At 50.2% G+C, this 7688-nt stretch overlaps 1 protein-coding gene across 5 annotated transcripts in view; it reads right to left on the minus strand.

Moving 5' to 3' along the window:
• The window catches only part of JADE3 (jade family PHD finger 3), a 70478-nt gene extending 69110 nt beyond the window's left edge, over positions 1–1368 (minus strand). For 2 of the 5 annotated variants that reach the window (XM_064438017.1, XM_064437988.1), the window contains exon 1: positions 1042–1368. The gene's annotated coding sequence lies outside the window, so the exon portion shown is untranslated. Of the gene's footprint in view, positions 1–321; positions 422–840; positions 924–1041 lie in introns of those variants that run through there. The other 3 variants (XM_064438026.1, XM_064437996.1, XM_064438009.1) reach the window with 3 other exon arrangements.
• Positions 1369–7688: the final 6320 nt, after the last annotated feature.

Below are 7688 nucleotides of genomic sequence, written 5' to 3' on the forward strand. Positions count from 1 at the left end.
TAACTATGAAGGCTCTTCATAAGAGGGCTGTAGTTCAAAAACAGCCTTTACTCTTCCCACTAAGGTGCACTTTAAGCCACCCTGCACCCAACTCTCCCATTAACCACCACAGAATTGCTCGCGAGCGCTACTTTCGCTACATCCCCGGCCGCTGTCGCACCGGCCGTGCCTCCGCGGAGAGGCGAGCGCGGCTAAAGCGGCCCCCGCGGGCGGGAGGTCGGTCCGGCCGGAGGAGCGGGGCCGGGCCCTTCCTCTCGGACGCCCCCCGAGCAGAGGGGGGACGGGGCGACACCCCCGCCCACTGCCCGGGACAAAACTTACCTCGGGGGCCGGGCCGGGCGGGCTGCGCTAGCGCTTCATTGTCAAACTCAGTTCTAGCAAGTTCCTCGACATATCGGCGGAGCGGTGCTCGGCAGCGGACAAGCGCCCGGCTGTCTGTCTGTCTGTCTGTCTGCTGGGCGGGCTGTCTGTCCGCCCGCGCGCCACGCCCAGCCGCGCTCCGCAGGGCCCCGCCGGCTCGGGGACCGGCGGGTCGCCGCCTCTCCGGGCTGCGGCGAACAAAAGGGCGCTTGGCCGGGGGCCGCTGCCGCCTCACGCCGCCGCCCCCCGCGGGCACGGCCCGGCCAGCGCCGGAGCGGAGCGGCGGCCCGGCTCCGGCTGCGGCTCCGGCGGGGTGCGGTGCGGTGCGGTGCGGCGGGGTGAGGCGAGGCGGGGGAACCGCCGCAACTTTTCCCTCCGGACGCGGCCGGGTCCGCAGCGCCCACGCCGGACGGACAAGCAGACGGCACGGCAGCCACCCCCGGCCCAGTTCCCCCCACGCCTTCCCGGCGCCCCACGTACCCGCAGGACCCGCCGCCTCCCCTCGCTCGCTGCCGCCGCTTCCTCCTCCTCCTCCCGCCCGGCCTTGGCGCCAAACGCCGCCGCCTCCCGCCCGCCGCAGGCCCGGCACCTCCCCCGCGCACAGGCCCGGCGCGGCGGCCCCGGCGGCCCGGCGCCCGCCCCCCGCCCCGCCTCCATGCGGGCAGCCCGGGCCGCGCTCACCTCCCGCCGCCGGCACGGCCCGGCCCGGCGCGCCGCCGCCTCCGCCTCCTCCTCCTCCTCCTCCTCCCTAGCTCGCCGGCGTGGGCGGCCGCGGCCGTCAGGGCTGGCGCTGGCGCTCCCGCCGCGGCGGCGGCTGCTGCTGCTGCTCCTGCTCCGGCTGCTGGAGGTGCCGTCCCGCGCCGGCGCGCATCGCCTCCGCCCGCCCGCCCGGGCCTGTGGCCGGCGGCGGCTCCCGCCCTGCGTGCCGGCTGCTCGGCGCGCCCGCAGCCAGGCCCCGGCCCCGCGCCCGCCCCGCTCCTCCTCCGGCGGCGGCAGCCGCACAAGAGCCCTATTGTATTATTGACACCGCTGGGCTCCAGGCCCCGCCTCTTCCCCTTCCCTTCGCTCCCTGCCCGCGCCGCGCCGCGCCGCGCCGGGCCGGGCCTTCCTGCCCGCTGCGGCGGTAGCGCCGGCCCGTCCCGGCGAGCGGGCGGGAAGGGGCCGGAGGGGAGAGGAAGGCAGGCCTCAGCCCCGCGCCCCTCAGGGCCGAGGGCAGCGAGCCGTGCCCGCAGCCGGGTGGGAGGCCGGGGGTGGCTTCTACCGCCTCGGAGGTGCCCAGACGAGGTGGACAGCGAGCGGCAGCGCCCAGCCCACCGGCCCGAAGCCACCCGCCCGGTAGCCACTTGGGCTACCGAGACCCAACCTGGGGTTGGGCAGCGAGGGCAGAGGCGGCCGGGAGCCCCACCGCATCCCTCCTACCTTCCAGGGGCGCACTGCGCCCATCCCCGCCTGCTTCAGTACCAAATTGAGAACGTTTGGCCCAACTTGTGAGATGATGAGCATAAAGCCTACCTTCAGGCAGCCTTTAGCCAGCTATCGGTGTTAAATCATTCGGCCCGTGACAGAGTTCCCCAGCAAAACAACATTTGATAGAAAGCACAGTAGGCAGCAGAGTTAGAATAAAGGAAATCGGCAAAAATTTATCAAGCATCCTCCATTACGAGGCCCCACACCCACACACATTACCCATAGTGCTGTTACAAAGTATCACTTGCATCAAACGCACTGCAAACCCCTTTTGCCTTCCTTACCAGAAGTACTGCTGCAAAGAGATTCATGTGCAGAACACTTCGGCTGCTACAGCCCCCTTCTCTGTGCACGTAGCAACTGAGGGGTGGGGAGGCTACGGAAAGTCAGCAGAGAAGGAAATTGAACCTGGGGTCTCAAATCTGGGACTGGAGCAGGCTGCCCAGAGAGGTAGAGGAGTCATCGTCCCTGGAGGTGTTCAGAAAAGGTGTAGACATGGCACTTCAGGGCATGGTTTAGGAGACATGGTAGTGCTGGGCTGACAGTTGGACTTGATGATCCTATAGGTCTTTTCCAACCTTAATGATTCTATGATTCTGTCTGGGGTACAGCTCTTATCCCTAGGCCAGGCACAGAGGAGAAACAGCAAGAATATAATAACAAGGAGTACAAAGGAAAAGGAATGAAGAGGTGAGCAGTGAGCACAGCAGGGATAGTTTGGCATGCCTGAGCTGCACTTCTACAGTGTTTTCAGACAACAGCCGAAAAGATGAGGTAAAATGGATGGTAAGAAAGGAGGGACTGTTTCAGGCCAAATGTTCCACCTAGCTCAACAGCCTCCCACCTGCTCTACCAAGTCACACCCCCCTGCATCAGCTTCCCCTGGCTCAAGTGGGCATCCACAGTAAGATACTTCCCCTGAGTACTCTGCAAGCCTCCAACTACTTTTTACTCAGATTTCCCAGGCAGGATGTGGCACATCTGTTAGTAACCCTCAACAGATCACTTGTCCAAGTACTCGTCCAAGTCAGCTTTCACCAAATCCATGTAGGCTTCTGATACTAAATCGCTGCTGGCAAGGACTTCCATGGATCTACTACCTGCTAAAAAAACCCAAGAAAACACACAAAAAAAAAACCAAAACCAAAAAACCCAACTCACAAAAAACAATCTTTTTTCTTTTGAATAGCTGGTTAATATTCCTGCACATAATATGAAGTGTAGCTTTCTACAAATGCAGTTAGACCGTAACGAAACAGTGATGCTGACACGTATGACTTCCTTCACGCACCAGCCATCACCTCATTTGCCTTCTGTTCATTAATATATACTTGCTAGGAAAACACTCCGAGCAGCTTCAGAAAACCACAACATCAAGTAAAATACCAAGAACGATCCCCCCTCCCCACCACCACCACTTGTGGAATCCTCTGTATCAAACCAGATGGTCTAGGCAGCAGGGCAGGTAATAGTGATTTTTAGACAAAAGATTCTAAGTCCAAAATGAAGAGAAATCAGTGTGATAAAACCAAGTCCATGGGCCATAGAAAAAGACCTGTTTTCTAGTCATAAAAGGAACTTAAAATCCAATTGAGTTAAACTAAGCAGAAACCATTTTCAAGTATCAATATCTTAATTTGGCTTTTAAAACAATTTATATTTTTTGTGCACCCATGAAACCTGCTTAGTAGAGTGTACATGTATAGTGTTTAAAGTATCTGTCATTCTGAAGGACAGTGAAGAACATCTGTTCCCACCAGGGAAGGAAGCATTCCTGTGAGGAGTTTCCTGCCAGATTGATTTATACATGAACGACTTCATCAGGAACAGATGCAGCCCAACCCAGGAAAGGTGTTGCGTAGCCATCTTCATTTCCCATGCCTGGAATCACACACACACACCCCTCGGCGCTGGCTTTTGCACGTCAGAAGACCACATCCAAACCTCTAGTTCTACAGTAAATCCACAGCTGTACACAGTGGGCTCAGGGCCAAAAGATAGGCGACACAGAAAAACTAGTGGCAGAAAGCCTGCGGGGCTACTAATTTCAATAAATGCTATTATGTGCAAATAAATTTTTCATTATCTCATCCTGTGCAACTTCTAGCAAACTATTTACCGTTTGATAAGAATTTACACAGAATCGCATTTACATTTGCTACACATTTCAATAGGAACACCGAGCATGATGAATAAATAGGAGGCAGATTGTACACTGTTGTTATTTTTGAAGACATATGCACCACAGTTTCCACAGTCTCTCAAGAAAGGATGAAATACAGATGCTTTGCGCACCTAGAGAGTATAAGGAATTTACAAAGCCAGATGTTAACATGTTGATAAAATATAGGACAAACATGAAGTCTTCCCAAGAGAGGAATGCTCTGGAAACTAGAAGTACAAGAGATATGGCCAAGATAAAATCATGTGTACGTGTATACCATACTCAACTTGAACCAAGTCATTATTCAGCCATACAAAGGCTGCCCGTGGTATATTAGGGTATTGAGAAAGTTACACTGAAGTAATGTTTAACATCTGAGAAGTAGGGTCATGCAGAGTTTAACATGGACTGGAGCCACAAAAGAAGCATCTTTAATTGAAATACCTAGAGGTATTTTCAGTGCATTTCAACAAAAGAGTATTTTTTCTACAAAATCTGCTATCTCTGATCAGATGCCAGAGAAGTAAGAGACAAAAAACACGCCATAGTATCAGGGAAAAGCAGTGGGGCGAAGTCTGAATTGGAAAGGCCTGGAAAGTTAATTGAAGCCCCTTACCTCCAAGTCCTTGCAGCATTCCCAGCCTGCACGTAGCAGCCTCCATGGGCAGCAATTCTAGTTGATTCTGGTAAGAAAAGAAATACACATACCAAAGCCTGGTATACCACCCTTCTTTGAAATGCGTAGGTACTACGTAAAACTCTGCATAAGACTTCTTCGGTAGATCAGATACCATTGATGAAACCTTGATACAACGTCCTTGAAACCAGAGCAAGCATTGGCAGCTACTGGCGAGAGACAGAAAAGCTGAACTCTTTTTTTTCCCCACAATAAGCAAAATTGTTGAAGTGTTACCATAAAGCACAAACACCCACCTGCAAATGAGCGCGCTAATTGTCGCTGTGGAGTAACTTTCATTCTTCTGTGGAAAAAAATGCAAAGCAGAATCTCATCTAAGGACGGCTAGCTGTCTTCAAACCCTCTTGTGACTGAAAACGTTTCTGATACTCGCCATTAGAAATAGAAGCAAAGAGCCCTCAGAGCTTCAAAAGATTACCTTTACCTCTAACACTGAATCCAATGCTTTAGCACCTGTTGGGGCAGCTATCAAAAGATGCCCTCAGGTCATAGCACAGCCCTTCCATTTAATCTCCAGAACCCTTTAAAACAAAGCCCCTGAAGTGGTTTTCAAGGAGGGACTTCAGAAACAGGGGGAAGGTCTCCCTTCGTAAAAAGATCAGCACATTCAGACAAAAAAAAAAAAGTACTTCCACAATGATGAAGCGTTTACTCTCTTTAGAGCAAGATGTGCCAGCTTCACTTCCCAGGATCTGACACGTTCAAAGTTTTATGCTTAGGGAGATCTTTGATTTATCTTTCCCCTTATAAGACAGTAAAACAGAATGGAGAGGATTGCCAGCAGCTTTCAAACCCTATCAGCATTATGTCTCTGTACCTTAAACGCATGCAAGTAAGTACCTAACAAAAAAGAATCAAAGAATACATCTTATGCTTGTATTAGTGAGGAAACAAATTGCGTGTCTTGCCTAAAAGAGTTGGAAAGTTACCTGCCCCTACTGTGCCGTATGTGCAGTTTGGGGAAATCTCCCTGCAGCAGTCAGTATCCACGTAAGGAGGAGGAAGTAGGGCTGCTGCTCCCTTCAGTGCTCAGAAATCACAAGTCAACGGTCACTCCACCCTTCCCCAGCCCCCCAGAGGCTTGTTGGTGTTTTTTTCTTTTTTTTTGAGACACACGAGTTTAATGGCTCAAAACAAAAGAAAAAAAAACCACCCAAACTTTTAAAGTTTTCTTCACTATGACCTAAAAATTAAAGTGGAGATTCTCACATGACTATAAACTGGGACTTTACCTGTGATAAAATGAAGTTGGAAAGGCACAGAAACATACCACTGTCATCTAGGTACAGAGTCCTTTGAGGTCCTAGTACTGCAGAGGTGCCTAGCCTTAAATTTAGCCTCGTCATTTGAGTAGAATATGTAACAGCACGTTGCTTTTAGCCTTTGCAGTTTGGGAACATCAGACAAATACTCATGTAAATACTGCTGAAGAGCCTCTTAACCTCACCATAATTTCCTATCTATCAACGTTACCTGATGCTTTTAAGGACAAATTTTCTATAGCGGATTTAACAAAAGGATGCGAGGGAAATCCACGTGTATTTGGAAGATCTCACCAGGCCCTTGGCAACACTGGCAATTTCAAAGCCTTGTGCAACTGGAGAAAGGCTGACTCCTACTTGACAGATGCTGGTCACATTGCTTAATACATTCTGGGAAGGTACCCAGATAATCTAGCCATGAAATTGTACATAGCTGGGGATTACCACTAGATGTATAAAAAATAAAGGAATGAGCGGTTGCACATTTTTCTTTGTGTATTCAGAAAACTTCAGAGCTTTTTTAAAAGCTTCTCTCACTTCCCCCTCCTTTTCTTCTCTCTTACTCAGAACCAGTGATGACTACATGTGCATCAGGAAGACTGCATGACCACAAACATTACCCGCAACAGTCTTATGGCAATCAGGCATTCTGAAGAGATGAAAGCAGTAGAAAGCATTCTTCCATCAAACTGGCCACCAAGATGTTAATGTCTGGCCTGTTCACACACCATGACTCAATCGTTCAGCGAAGCCTCCTGTACATCCTGCTTTTACCAGGTTTGCCACTTGTGAAGTTTTCCCATACGTAGATGGTTGTGTTGAGAGACAGAGCCCAGACTAGATGGCTTTAAGAAACACTTCCAGGCTGGCAATACAGCAAGTTGTTATTTTTCAGAAATTGTTATCCTCAGCAAACTGCTATAGCTCATACAGCGAGCTCTGCAATGTCCAGGGAACAGGGTGGACCACCCCAGAGCTGCCTTCAACATACACTGAAGCAAGAGCAAGAATGCAGTCCTACAGCACACAACTTAATGGAGCCTGCTTGCATCAGCCCACTCAAATCCATGCATGCTAGAGACAATACTTAGGATTGGCACTTATTCATAGCTTTTAATACTGTTGGACTAGAATTTAGATGCTTTACATCAGGTTTAAACTTGCTTTGGAAGACCTGTTCCTGCAGACCTCCAAAGACCTATGTCACCCTATGCATTCAGAAAGCTTACTCATTAATTCTAAAAAAGAAATGGCACAAAGGTCCAATGGAGTCAACAAGGAACTTGATAGCAAAAATCCTAGAGATTAGGAACTAAATCAGGAGGCACCTGGGCTGCTCTAGGTCTTAAAAGCTTAATTTCACAGTGGCTTTTACTAAATCTTTAGGAAAAAAGCCTGAAAGACTGACACCTTCTAGGAAATATTATCAGCAACGCTAATTAAAATATGCACAGAAAGCTGAATGCTGTATGAATAAAGCCTAAACTTTAAAAAAACGGCATTTAAGAGAAGAAGATATTCAGCTACAGAGTTCTCTCTCACACTTAAGTCAATAAAACTCATTTTTGCCTGTACTGGCCAGAATTACTAAAGCATATATTTTGTAATAAAAAGTTTCAGGCTGCTTTTTGGAATTGGAGGAAAAAAATCCATCCCAGTTATGGAAGTTCAGCCTGGTATGTGGATTACTTTTAAATCCATGCATTTTATGCATGACTATTTAGGTATGACAAAAGAA

Source organism: Phalacrocorax carbo, chromosome 1 (assembly GCF_963921805.1).
Source record: "Phalacrocorax carbo chromosome 1, bPhaCar2.1, whole genome shotgun sequence".
In the NCBI taxonomy this organism is placed as follows: domain Eukaryota; kingdom Metazoa; phylum Chordata; class Aves; order Suliformes; family Phalacrocoracidae; genus Phalacrocorax; species Phalacrocorax carbo.